The sequence below is a fragment of the Acanthaster planci genome, linkage group LG01, assembly GCF_054643075.1.
Source record: "Acanthaster planci isolate LZ-2023a linkage group LG01, COTS_SCS, whole genome shotgun sequence".
In the NCBI taxonomy this organism is placed as follows: Eukaryota; Metazoa; Echinodermata; class Asteroidea; order Valvatida; family Acanthasteridae; genus Acanthaster; species Acanthaster planci.
In genome coordinates, this window is record NC_141777.1 from 32,896,656 (window position 1) to 32,911,587 (window position 14,932).

Here is a 14,932-nt window from a genome sequence, read left to right on the forward strand (position 1 = left end):
TACCTCGGCTTATTTATTGTACTCGCATGAATCCTCAAAAGTCCAGAATTCACGCGTAGTGTCAACTTTCAAGATCAGTTCAACTCACCTTCCAAAGCCAGTCAAGGGAACAATGAGTCAGTATGCGTGAGTTTCAATCGCACCGGATAACCTGCAGTCAAGGTGCCATAAAGCATTCTCAAAGTTACTATATTTCAGGGCTCTAAACTTAGTAGACTTTTATCAAGGCGTCCTGACGAGAATGAGCAGGAGCAAGAAAATCAGGCACTCATCATGAGTCATATGAAAGGGCTGCATAGCACCGTGATCAGAATATTGACAAGAATATCACATATAACCAGTGCTCTGAAATAAGTAATTGCCGAGCTTTTGGTAACTGAGTACCTTCTTCATGGCAATCAGAAAAAAATTGGTTGTCAACAAACCTGTGTTTTTTTGCAAATAATTAAAGTTGATATACTGACCATAACCAAACACATGCGCCCCCAAGAGCACTGATTATAGATTACATTCATGTCAATAATTATCATGTGGCGGCGGCTTGAAGAATCCAACGCGTTACAACTTGCATTATAAAGATGGGCAGATCCAGAACCATTTTTTTTGGGGGGGGGCTCATTGAAGAGGAGGAAAATGGAACTCATTTATTCAACTTTTATAAACTTTGGAAGATTTTCCAGATGCATGAACGCAAAATGGATATTGTGGATAAATGGATATCCGGGAATGGAGTTTTGATTACTTCGAAGCTGTCCTTAGCAAACGTCAATGCCAGGCAAAACAAAGTATTGTTATTTGCAACCAAAGCAGATACTGTGTCTTAAGAATGCTTTCATGTACCGCTTTGAACTTCCAGGTTATGACAACACAGTGATAACACAGTACGGCGACTCATTGGATAACGTACAAAAGTCCCTCAACATGGAATTCCATTGCTGCCATTTTTACGCGGCGCATGTGGGGCATTTTGGCCTGGATCTCCCCACACTTCCGCCGTCGACGGCGCATTGTCGCGTCGTGCCGTCGCATTGTCGAGTCGTGCGTCGTGCCGTGACATAGTTTTGTACACAAATTATAGGCCCGTCGCATAGTCGCGTCGTGCCGCTGCATTGTCGCACTTTGAGACCTAGGCCTTTCTTTAGTTACGCTGGCTGAGGGCGCACAAGATAAGGTCTAAGCCAAGAATGATGCCATTGCATTTTTGCAGGGAATGATTGGTCAAACACTTTTTCCCCGTGCTCCTGAAGCAGAACTGCTCCTAAACCTGTGTTGGAAGCATCTGTACGGATTGCAAATGGTTTTGAGCAGTCACAAAGTTGGAGAACAGGACCTGAAGATAGTTTTGCCTTCAGCGTATTGAATGCTCTCTCCTGACTCTCTCCCCAAGGGATGCGATTTGGTGCCTTCGTTTTGGTTAAATCTGTCAAAGGTACAGCCAATGCAGCAAAATTTGGGATAAACCTGCGGATAAATCCTGCTAAATAAATTTAGCAGGGGATAAATTGGGATAAATCCTGCTAAACCCAAGAATGATCTTAGCTGCTTTTTGGTCTCTGGTCGTTTGGCCTCCTTAATATTCTTCATCTTGTCTGCTTGGGGTTGAAGTTGACCCTCACCAACAACGTGCCCTAAGAATTCCAACTTCTGCGCTCCTACCACACTTGCTTGGTTTTACCGTCAGGTGGGCAGCCTGAAGACGATCGAGGAGAGCTTGAAGTGCCTGGATATGTTCTTTCCATGTTGGAGTGTGAATTAGGATGTCGTCGATGAAGTTGTCAGTACATCTCAGACCTTTCAGAACCTTCCTCATCATCCGGCTAAAAGTGGCTGGGGCGTGCACTAATCCAAAAGGCATGGTGCAAAACTGGAATAACCATTCTGGTGTGAGAAAAGCTGTAGCTTGCCTGGCCTCGTCCTTCATCGGAATCTGCCAGTACCCCTTGGTTAAATCAAATTTACTAAAGTAACGGTCACATGAAAGTGAGGAGAAATATTTCATCTGGATTTGAGAGAGGCTCAGCATCGAACACAGTAATACGATGGTTCCATCTTTCTTATCTACAAGAACAATTGGCGATGCATAGGGAGATTCTGATGGTTCAATGACCTTTAACTTCTTCATTTGAGCTATTTCTTCGCTGACAGAATCCTTCGTTGCAAAAGGCAGCAAGTAAGGTTTTAACTTAATTGGGTCTTTTGTTGTTAGCTTGATATCGTGTTCAGCGACTGTGGTCCTTCCAGGAAGATCAGTGAGGACATCTGAATACTCACGAAGAACTACCTTTACTTCTTTACTCTGATGATCGGTGAGGTTGAGGTCGATCTGAATATCTTCCACTGACTCTTCCAAAGCAGGAGAATATAATCGTTGTTTAGGTGTTGTTGTGCCAACTCGCACGTTTCCCTCAGCCGGTTTCCCTCAGCCCTGTGACATACTGGTACGTGGTCCTGGTATCTTCCTCTTTGGCATCCCCCGTCCAAAGGTCTCGCAAGATAGACATGGGACCTCGAACAGTTCTCCTATACAGAAGCTCGAACGGGGAAAAGCCTAAACTTGCTTGGGGTACTTCACGATATGCAAAAAGTAAAGCACCTACATATCGATCCCAATCTTTTGGCTTTTCGGCACTCATTCTCCTAAGCATCTGTTTAAGGGTGCCATTGAATCTTTCAACAAGGCCATTGCAGGTAGGATGGTATGGTGTGGTAGTGAGCCGTTTTACTGACTGTAAGCGACTCATTTCCCGCATTGAACTGGACATAAATTGTGTACCTTGATCACTAAGGATTTCTTACTCCCACGCTAGAAAAGATATCAACTAAGGCTTCGGCTACTGTTGGTGTCTCAATATTTCAGAGGGGAACTGCGTCAGGGTACGAGTAGCATAATCTACAGCAGTTAATATGAACCTTTTACCTCTGTCAGTAGCTGGATGGATCGGCCCGATGAGGTCTACGGTCACACGTTGAATGGCGTGTCGATCAGAGGGAGACTTCTAAGTGGTAGTTTCTTAACCTTCCCTTTCGGTACAGTGCGTTGGCATATGTCACAAGACTTGACAAAATGCCGAACTGAAGAATGGACACCAGGCCAGAAGAAATTGGTCGTCACCCTGTCACACGTTTTCTGCACTCCATGGTGCCCTCCAAGAAGAGATTCATGTGCCAATCTCATGACTTGGGACCTAAGCTTTATGGGTACCACTACTTGGAAAAGAATGTTGTTATTATCAACAAATGGAGACTGGAACTGACGATACAAAATACCCTTACGGTATAAGAAATTAGAAGTATGACCATTTTTACCTGTTCTCACTTCACCCTTGTGCACTAATTCTCTACAACGTTGCAAGGTGGAATCTGACTCCTGTGCAGCTTTGAGATCTTCGGCCGTGACTGTATCAGCTATGCAACTAGGTACGTTCGGAGACTTGAAAGGTATTTCTGTAGCAGCCTTCTGAGCTCTGGTTTGAACAGCTAAGGTAAGGTCAGGACTTGCAGCGTTCTCAAGGTGCCAGTTTTCACCTGGGTCATTTGGATCTCGAACTCCTGGAACATTTCCTAAAATTATATCATACACAGGATTCTGCATACAAATTGCCTCAACCTGACCTCGATAGAATGGGGGTGTCAATGGAGATTTCAGCCACTGGTGACCTTCTAATAGTACCATCTATGAGTACACATGCCCTTTGCTCACCTGTGAACTGACTGTCAGACACTAGGTTCTGTCGCACCACAACTCCGCTACAACCACTGTCTCTGAGCACGGAGACTTTCTGGCTTCCAATCTGCCCTTCCTTTACTGGCATTCTGGTTAGACGCTCTCGACAGACGGCTATCATAATTGGAAGCTGATGTCCGCATCTTAGAGTTACGTGATCATCTTCTCTGCAACAATCACTTAAAGAGGGAAGTTTGTGAGAAATCATGAATGCTACCGTTTCCTTGCCCTTTGGGCAATCTGTGCAATTACAGGCATGCTTACCTACCGATTCACCCTGTGATTCTGTGGCACCATTGGACTGGCTAGCTTGAGGATATGCCTTGTCGTCTTGGTTATCTACTAGCATACTTGATGCTTTCATAGGGGTTCTTCGGAAGTGACAATCTTTTGCAAGATGTCCCTTCTTCTTACAGATAAAGCAGATCCTCTCTGGTACTGGTACAAAAGAAGATGGTTGGCTCGGGGGTGTGTGAGGCTTCGACAAATCGGGCTTCTTGAAGTTCGTGAAAGGTTACTTCTTGATGGGTTGAGTGAACTGGCCAAAGGTAGTGCCTCGTGCCTCAATGAACTGCTCCGCTAATTTGGCCATCCTCTCTATATTTGTGGGTGCACGTTCCTTCAGAAAGATAGATAACTCTGGATTACAACTGTTAATAAACTGCTCTCTTAGGACCAACCTCTTCAGTCCCTTGTACGACAATTCAATCTTTGCTAGATCCACCCACCTGTCAAAATCATTTTTTCAAACGAACTGCAAATTGTGCTGGACCTTCCTCTTTTTCTGGTTTGGCTGTGCGAAACTTTATACGGAAGCCATCCTCGGTGCTTGAACAATGCTTTTTTGAGTGCATCATAATCATTCACAAGTTCTTTGGGGATTCTAGTAGATACATACAAAGCCTTTCCAGTTAATAAGGCACACAAGTTAATGGCCCAAGTCTCTGGTGGCCACTTTTGACTTGTCGCATAGCGTTCATATCTCTGGAAATAGGAATCAAGATCATCTTTACCTTCGGTAGAGGGAGCGGCCTCTCCTGGCGTGTCCACTGGAGCTAATTAACATTTAATTTTTTAAAGTCCAAATTCCACGACTACTTATCATATCCTACCCCTGAAAAGCCTGGTTTAGTCATTTTACAGCCAGGGCCTCCCCTAGCCAGAAAAAATGCAAAAACCCAGACGGCCTTAAGACAGCCTCCAGGCAATTCCCATAGGACTGTGTACTAAGTGGCCCCTTGTGCACAACCTAATGGGTTGTTTACAAAACGGTGCCTGGGGCAGGCAGTGGAATGTTCTTTATCAGTGACAGCTGTCTGGAACTTGTCAGAGGCATCTGTCAGCTGTCTTTGAAGGGTTATTTTTGTTGGGGGGGTGTTGTGGTGGTGGTATGGCTTGGTTGGCGCGTGGCGAGGCCCCCCCCTTCAAATCCGGATAGCCTGGGAAAACGGCCCCCATGGTACTGTGGTGTACTTTTGGTGGGTTTTGGTGGTTTGTAAGATCTGTAGAGGCTATGGGACAACCTCTGAAGCATTAATATACCTTCAGGACGGACTCAGGGCTCTGCAAACCTGAAAAATGAAACGGACTCAACGGAATAGTCCGTCCACGGAACTGTGTGAGTTTAAATTGGGAACGCGTCCCTGAGGTAATTACCATCCTGAAGACTAGGAAGTTTTGGCATTTTTGCTTTTGTGGTCGCCGTCCCAGCTGACTTGACTCCCTTACCAGTCTTACCTTCAGCCTCGGTAACTTTCATTCGCATCTCTAGGATATCCTGTTCTTGCTTTTTCAAGGCCCTCAACTCTGCTCTCTCATCCCTAGCCACTTTCTCCCTCTCTCTAATAAAATCCATTAATGTACACCCATCCACACCCATCTCTCTCCCAACCTCTATTTACGTTTCCATGGTTGCTCCTTGGACTTTTGCGAGCAGCACGGTCAATAGCACGGCAAACAGCAAACAGTACAAGAGTAATAAAACGAGTAAAAGAACAATACATAAAGCAGTTTGAGCGATAAAAAGACCAATTTGAACAATAAAACAATGAAAAAAAAACAATGATATACGCAAATCAGAAGCAGTAAATACGTGTATATTAAGGATACATGGAATGATTTCATTTGTTTTGTGTTATTTTATATTAAAGGTCATCCTTCGCAGGGTCAACATGAATGGTATTTATGCAGCCAAGCCCTATGCTTGTCACCAGTGTGACAAATGCTTCGGACAGAAGATATCCATGTTGAGGAGGAATCAGACATGAATGAAGTACACGAAAACTCAGATTCTGAGTGGCCGAGGCGTCAACCGTATTGTAAACAGAAGGAAATTCAGAGGCAAGTCAGTGAGCTTAAGCAGAGGGGAGTAATAGAACCCTGCGACAGTCTGTGGGCAGCAAATGTTGTTTGGTTGTCAAGAAAGATGAATTGCAGCGCTTTTGTATTGATTACAGAGAGCTCAACGCAATCACCATCAAGGACTCATATCCAGTGTCTCGCATCGATGAAACACTTGATGCGTTGAAAGGAGCGAAGTGGTTTTGTACACTTGACTTAGCGTCAGGGTATTGACATGTCGCTCTGGATGAGGACGCTAGCCAGAAGTCGGCATTTGTTGACAGGAACGGGTTGTACAGGTGGATGTGCATTGTTACGTGCGGAGAATGCACGGCAGAAGAAAAATCAAAAGACGGGAACCAGGACACTAAAACATACGAGCAAAGGACAATAAAGGAACTAATTTGGAATAACATTTAATTATTAACTTAAATCAGCAAAGCAGTAAATTAAAACAAAGTAAATCTAGTGGTTTGCTGCAACTTAAACTTCTCATGCAAGAACACCGTGAATTTGAACAGTCAAAAGCATAAAAGGAAAATATTTACATTAGCACAGCCAAGCACAATTAATTACAATGAAAATTATCGAGCCGGCAAAACATATTAATACGCAAAGAGGCAAATTATATTCGGCCGAGTATAATTACCTTAAGGCCAACACAAGAAAGGAAGAAAATTAGGACCCGCCCAGTCAGTGCCATGGCTAAAAGAGCGCGGTCGTCGGGCCAATCACCTCCGCACTCCGCGCCAGAACAGCCCAGTTCAGACAGGCAGGTCAGTGTCGATCCCCGAGATTCGGCTTCCACATAAAGCCACGACACTCCACGGTCCTTCAGCGGTGTCAGTCTTGGCCACGGTCCGGCAGTAATGAGGCGTCGACGACAAGGAGGTGCTGACCCAACGGTAGCAAAGGGGTAAATTCACCCTTCTTGCTATGGAATAATGTGCAGAATTTCCGGGCCAGTATCCGACCCGAGAATTATTACTCGATATACTACTGGTCAATAAGAACACAAAACAAAATTCAGTAGACTGCACAAACTGGTTTTACTGGTAGTGGTTTTATTGCTCGTTTGTCATCATTGATTTTTAAAAAATTATCATACTAATTTTAAGAATTACTACAAGAGTGATTACAAGACGGTTTGTTAATTTTTTGTTCATCTTTATAATTATATATACAAATTTTATAAAAGAGAAACTTCATGTAGTCACTTTCTTTATGGCACCATAATTATGTATCACCTTATTACTTTCTTAAGTCCTTTTTTGTCATCGTCTTTAGCTGAAACAGTCCGTCAAATTTATCAGCATGCTTAGGCAAAACTGTACTCAAGGCTTTGTTGACTTTCATGCTTGTATCAATTTTTTTTTCGAGATCATCGGCAATGTCCTGGTGAGTTTCATTATCCTTCAAATGTAGGTAACTTGACAGAAACTCCTTATATTTGTCGAAAAAGTCTTGCTTGACTGCCCAGAGGGTCTTCCTGTTTGCCTTTTACCTGGCTTGATCTTCATCCATGCCTTCGTTGACGTATTTTTCATCCCACATCTCCCAATTTGTTTCTCTGGCTTCAGTCACCCAATCTTAATATTTGACCTTGTCTTCCAGTTCTGAAATATCTTCATCCGAGATTTCGTCATCAACCTCCTCAACAGGTTCCGAATCATCATCAACTTATTTCATGTCTGATTCCTCTTCAGCGTGGATATGTGCAACTCTAGATTAGACTTCCATTTGTTACACTGGTGACAAGCAGAGGGATTGACTGCAGAAATAACATTCATGTCAACGCTTGGAAGGATGATCTTTAAATGACAAAAACAAATGAAATCGTCCATGTATATGTATTTCAATGCTCGTGATTTGCTCTTTTCATTGTTCGTTGCTTCTTTTCCCATTCTTCATTTTGCCCTTTTCATTGTTCATGTTGCTCTTTATGTCACGGTTACGTGGGGGGTGTTGCCACCTTGACGTAGTGGGTCCGCTCAACTTTTAAATTGAGGACAGGAAACTGCTATTTGTGATCACAGATTAATCAAAGAATAATATATGTATTCAGTACAACATGATGTTCCGTGATTGCATTTCAGATTAGATTTAATTATTCAATCCCACAATTATGAGACAGCATAGGCTACACTATAATATAAACATGGAGGAAGACCTAAAGCATGAGTATGACAATAACCAGAAGTGTTTTTGTTTATGAAGATGAGACTCCTCAAGAGTTGACAATATAAAGTGAGGTTTCTAGGTGATTGTAAATTAAAATTTACGAAATTCCCAAGGGCATTATACGTTACCTTTAAATAAATTCCCAAGGGCATTATACGTTAACTATCAATAAATTCCCAAGGGCATTGTGCGGACCCGCCTCTCTCCTCTGAGTAAATCTATTGCACAAAATACACACAACAGTCGTCAGGTCGCTGACGTGCAACAGTCGTCGGTCACACGACACATGCACAAAACTTTCTCTACAATGTGCGAAACTGAAAGGAAGCCAAATGTCCTATTTTGGATCTCATCAACCAACGACGAAAAGCTAGCGTAGTCAAAAGGTTGATGAAAACAAGGCTGCAATGTCAACACGACCCAAACGCAAAATTAAAGCGAACAAAATTTGAAAGCTTGATGAAGAACGACAACTCACGTTATGTGCCAACACAATTCGATCAGAGAGAGGGAGAATCGCACGCCACGGCAAAGTACGTTGCGCAAGAATAATGCGTCAAAGTTTTGTAGAAATATAACCATTGAGCTAATCCAGCCTCATACATGTATAAATCAAGCAATATGACTAGTTACAAACAACTGACCATTTCATATCCCATCGAGCTCTTTAAATACTGGTTACAAGCATGACGGGGTGGGAACTATTATGACTATTCGGACGGCTACCAAACTCATAACATATTCAAAGATTAGACTTGATTCAAGTCGGTCCGTCACATTTACATTGTTCATTTGCTCTTTTTATTGCTCATTTGCTCTTTTCATTGTTCATTTTGCTCTTTACGTTGCTCATTTTGCTCTTCTTATTGTTTATTTACAGTTAAATTCAATATGATTGCGCTCCTTTAAAATGGACGCGAGTTAACTGAGCTGCAACTTTTGTACTCCTATGGCCAAATGAATTGCAAAAAATGATGATTTGACTGATTAAGTTCGATTAATGTTTCGTTTTTATGAACGTCATTTTCTCTGACATGTTTGATTACAACCAGCAGGTCAGCAGTACTGTCAAGAAATTGAGTTCAAATTTAAGTGTAAATCTGGCGTTTGTGTAGTAGAGGTAAATTTAATCTTTCCTTTTTTGTCAGTCCACGTAGCTATATACGAGTGGTACCCCAAGTTTACCCGGCAAAAACCTGCATTGTGTGTACCCCTGTGTAAAGTGTTTGTTTAAGAGGCATACAGCTCTATGACCAGGCATGTTTAGGGTCTTTGTTCAGTAAGCAGGTCAGCAGCCAAGGAGTGCACGTGTACATAAAGTCTCCTCTGAAGATGTGTAGGACCTGCAGTGGACTTGGAGAGTTTCTAACTTTTGTTTAAGTTTACACAGTCAATTATCATTTATTTATTTGTGTTAAATCATAAGAACCATGTGCATAGAAAATTGGTCTGTTCTCTTTGATGTGTTGGAAAATAGTTCCATTTTTTACTTCACAGTTTAGTTTTGTAAGAGAGTTGAAGCTTAGATAGACGAAGACTGAGTTCCTGGAGTTAAGCAGAATTAGCCCAGCCCTATCAGCTGTTTCATCATTTCCGATCCCTTTTGAGTGCATTCTAGAAAGGATATGTAGTTTATTTTAATTCGAGGAAGTTTCGCGTTTCTTTGGATAATTTGTTTCGTTTTAGCAGTTCATGTGTTTATCCAATAGAAGATCAAATCGACGTGTTCCTAGGATTGCTCTTAGATTTCATTTGTAAGCAGTCTTTTAGGAAAGTGTTTCTAACGTAAGGTTACCATACTTTGGAGAACATGGGTTTTTGTAAGCTAATGCACTGAAGTGAAGTTTTGAGGTGTTGACAGTGTAACAAATTTAGGATCTGGAAGTTCCTACTTCTTTTGTAGCCTTAGATTTAAAGTGCCTGAAGTTATATGAACAGATATAACCTTTCTATTTTATCCTTGTATATTTTAGTCATGATTTTTTGGCATATGTGTAAACTTTTGTATTTTTCTATTGCCATGCGGTTGAACATGTATCCTGGACAAGACAGTTTTCTTTGCTCACCCTTCCTATACCTTAACACATGGTTGGAGCAATTTTAGTTTATGATTAGGGATTAGGATTAGTGTTGCCTGCCTTCCAAGGAGTGGCCAAGTCCTTTGTTTATTGCATCATGATTATTCATGAGTTCAGCCTGACTTCTTGTATATACATGTAAGCCCCATGCTTAAGTTATGATAAGGATGAAGCCTTCACATGTATTTGCCTTGTATAATGTACTGAATAGTTCTTTGTTGTAGCATTCATTTATAAGTTTTCCATTTTCTTTTCTTTCTGCACAGGCTGTTGAAGTTTGATTGTAATTGATCTGTGCCTTTTCTAGATACTGTGTTTGGTTTTGGGTTTGGTTTTGGGTTTTGCGTTTGGTTTGGTCTTTTGGGGTCGTTATTTTCTTAGTACCTGGTTCCTTTTTTTGTACTGCTGATATTTATGGAGAGTCTTTTACTAAAAGGTTAAGGTTTACTGGTCTGAAGAAATTGAATTTCCAGGTCTCAAGTTTACGGTATGAGGTATTTTCACTAATTTTGGTGTTTTTTTTGGGGGGGGCTTTTCTTTGACTTTTCATTTTTGTTTTTAATTTTTATTTCTAGATTGGTTCTTGGTTGTTGAATAAAATAGTTTTTTCTTGTGACTTTTTTTTATATCAAACGCTTTTTCTGTCCTGTCTTATTTTTTTTAGAAAGGCCTCGCGATTTGTCCTTAGTTGATCCCTAGTTAGGTAGTATTTTGTGCAAGCGATTTCCCCCAGAGCTGTCTTCTTCTAGTGTTCCATTTTTCCAGGTTACATTTTCAATAACACTGAACATTCTAAATAATCTTGTCCCGAGATAGCCTGAATGTGATTTCCCTTAATCTCCTTACATAAATATCCACAATTTTATACGTCAGCAAAGTATAAAGGTAAATCCAACGAGACTTATGCTAATTCCATTTCATGCATACTCAACATGCGAGGCCTATTATCAAAAATCAGTAATAATGGTTTTCAAACCATGGGGCAAGGAAAACAGAAACATAGTTGTACTATAACCCACAAATTTGATCTAAACACTGTAATGATTCAAACAGTAAATATATGTACTCCCAACTTTATATCTGAGCTGGCCCATTGGAGTCCCACACGGGATCGTGGATGCAAGATGTTTGGGGGCCCATATTGGTTGTCTAATGTGGGACCTACAGCTTGGAACATCTGGGACCTGATACAGAAGTAATGTGGAGCCACCTTCCATGCACCAGAGCGGGTACACAAAGCAAACAAAGTAGAATATATCTAATTATATGCATATGTCAACATTTCTTTCATAGCTTTAAGTATAAAAAAACATTCTCACGAACATCCTGGGTAATTCCTACCGATACCCTGATTCTGCCGATATTATGTCGATTCATAATATAGTGGGATTTTAAATTCTTACTAAGTGGTAAATTTATGTTTGAAAGCTGATAACCCCTTTATAAAATAAATTTGTCTAGATGCAATAAACATAAACACTGCTAACATCTATGATTCCCCTAGTCTATAGTCTTTTATCTGATTCATATGCGCATCATTTTTTCCACAATTAGTCTTTGCTGAAAGGGCCAATGCCCAAAACAACATCGTTGAGTTGGATTTGTACCGTTTTGGGGCAGACTGAGTTTCACAGACCATGACGTCAATGGCGTATCCAGGTTTTGATAGGAAAGTGATTGAACTCTACTGTCCTAAGAATTCACGGGAAAAATGTATTTGTCGTTTGGAAGTGACCAATAACTTTGAAAATAGTAACCACCATCTGTTGCATACTGATGTCTTCGTTTTATGACAATACACCAAATATTCCAAATTCTCATCACGGATGACTGAAACTGAAAGTGGTTTAATGGACCTTGTTAAACATGATTTTGCACAAGGTTGTATTTTGGTGCTAAATCCGCTCTGCCCATGAAGGCCGGTAATAACTGCGTAATGTTGGCTGAAGTGTCAATTTCATCCTACCCATGAAAAAGATGGAAAGGCTGTGCACTTGCTCAGACCACCTAAAACCTGCAAGATGCCTTGCAACATGGCAATGCGTTTTCATTGTAAGTTGGTGAAAACTAGAAGACTTAAGAAGGATGTAGTCACATTGATGAGAAGTAGGGCAGAAGTTCCAAGTCTGTGTTAACAGAAGTTGGGACATTCTGAAAGACATTGGGGTCACGCAGTGGGTTAGGCTGTCCAGGGATAAGTCGTCAACTGTCTTTATCTACGAATAAATTATTTTGGTAGTGAACTGTGGCGTCGCACCCCTTCGGTGGGAGCAGAACCTGCCAGGGCGCTGTCTTTTTCAGGTGTGCGACCCGGACGGCACGACCGGATCCTGAGCGACTAGAGACACGTCCGTTGGGATGGAAGTATACCGTCCCGGTATTAGTTTTTAGGTGTACACGGGGTAGTCTATGAGCTAATAACTGTGGCGAGTGGTTTCTAATGTCGAGTAACCACTGGAATGGAGTCTACAAGAATCCGATAATCATGTGTGGTTTATTCAGGTTAGAGCCTTGTCAATAAATCTCAACAGAGGGCGATCTCTGCAGTTTTAAATGTACGAACGAGCAGCCGTAAAGGGTGCAGTGTCCCAATTCAAGGAAAATTCTCCGCCAGGCGGAGGCGCACAAAAAGTACCCCCCCCCCGAGATTGTTTCGAAAAGAGGGGGTCTGTTTGGGCCAAGAAATGGTGGGATTGTGTCAGTATGGCCCAGGATCATCTCTGTAGATTCAAGGGCACCCATCTGGGGGCAAATCAGACAAAAATGGGATTGAAAATTAGTCAGAAGAGCCCAAGGAAGGTGAGGGGTGTCATTTGAAAAATGGCCGCTGGGAGGGCTTGGCAACATTCACTTTTTGGGGGGTGAGTTTGTTTTGGGCGGATAATTAAAAAATTCATTGGTTAACCCACTAAAAATTGAAAATCAAATGAAACCTAAAGGACCAAACAACACATTGTTTTTTGTTTGAGAGGCCTCAGGGACTTCAGTTGCCTGCCATGGGGCTCCAACTTGGTTGATTATACACTATTTTCAATGGAGCTTGAATTGGTTCAGTGCACCCTTATAGCTCGCAGTACTGCCGGTAGCCAATCGGCGTACCCCGGGCGGTCCTTCTCCTGCAAGCTTCCGGCGAACACCTCGCGCGCCCTCTACGTTAGCCCGCAAGTATCAAATGTTCCTCTGTTGCGTTACAGTACGAACTATTTTTGTCATTTTAGAAATGCAGCACGCTGTGCAAATCTATTAAGGTGCATCTAGTGCAAAGCCGTATTTGACGTGGTCCATTAAAACACTTTGTGCCAGGTCATCTGTGACGGAAATTTAGATTTCTTTGTGTCATAAGTTTATTACAAAGAGGACTCCAGTATGTAAATGGTCATGGTTAACATTTTCAAAAATAACAAATCACATCTAAGAAATAAACATAATTACCGTTTCATTTTAAGACATCCTACATGTAAAACTTCCAAGCCAAAGCAACGAAAATCGTGATGCATTTCGTCGAATAGCTCATTTGATTTGAATGTTCACATCCCATTCAGAAAGTAATAAGTATAGGCCTACTTGCAACTAACTTCTGATCTCTTTCAAACAAGCACTGCGATCTCTGTCAATGACATCTGGTAGTGTAAAATGCACTAAAATGTATGCTGTATCATCCCTTAGTGCCTTAGCTGCACCAAGTTCATAGTATTAATAACCTGCAATTGACGTGTTCACGAAATCTTCATCCTTCTATTTTGTCCTCAAAATTTTACAAGTGTCAATGAAATAGTTTCCAGCAAAAGTTTAGATATTCTGAAATAAAGTACATGTAATACAAACGGTTAAACCAGGGCTCTCAACTGTCATCCCAATCCTAGTATTTTTGAAGTAGGCAGGTTGAGCAATTTGTAGAGGGACTGTGTACGGTATCCACTGAGTCTCTGTATTGTGTTATCACTATGTTGTCATAACCCGGAAGTTCAAATATTTTTTGGTGCCACTCTGCTTTTATTGCTGCTTTTTATTGCTGCTGGTCTGTCTCAGATCCATTAATTTCAGTACATTCGACTTAGTAGGGATATAAATAAATCTGATTCATTTTAAGAATACACATTTGTGTCTTTTGATGCTTGCTTATTTGTGTAAACATCAGGGAGATTGCAGTCCGTAAACTAAAACTTTTAAGCGAACCCGTCGTAGGACACGCCATCCCGCCATGTAACCGTGACGACAAGATATATAGTTTTTGAATCAGTTTGTGCCTTTTTCTCTTATTCTGCAAAGGCTCGTTAACACCGACATTTCCCAGCATGAGAGAGTTAGAGCAATGCTCGTTTTTCCTTGTCTGATTCTTTTACAAGCAATAAAACTGATTTCCCTAAAGCAGTGTGAAATCAAGCCGGGTCAGGGTCAGTGGTAAACGACCCTGTATGTCTGCAGCATAAAATGTAGAAACTGTAATTTGCCCATCGATTAATCCACGGGGCGGCGTATACCTGTCTGTTGGGTGCCATCTGATTTTTTCTTATGCATCATGCATACCAGCTGTCACGTTAGTGGAGATCTATTATACCTCCTTTGTACGCGCATAAACAATCATGCATGGTTATCTTGACGAATCAAT

The 14,932-nt window shown here is 41.5% G+C and overlaps 1 pseudogene; it reads right to left on the minus strand.

Moving 5' to 3' along the window:
- Positions 1 to 4,238: 4,238 nt before the first annotated feature.
- Positions 4,239 to 5,603, minus strand: LOC147800680 (uncharacterized; annotated as a pseudogene).
- Positions 5,604 to 14,932: the final 9,329 nt, after the last annotated feature.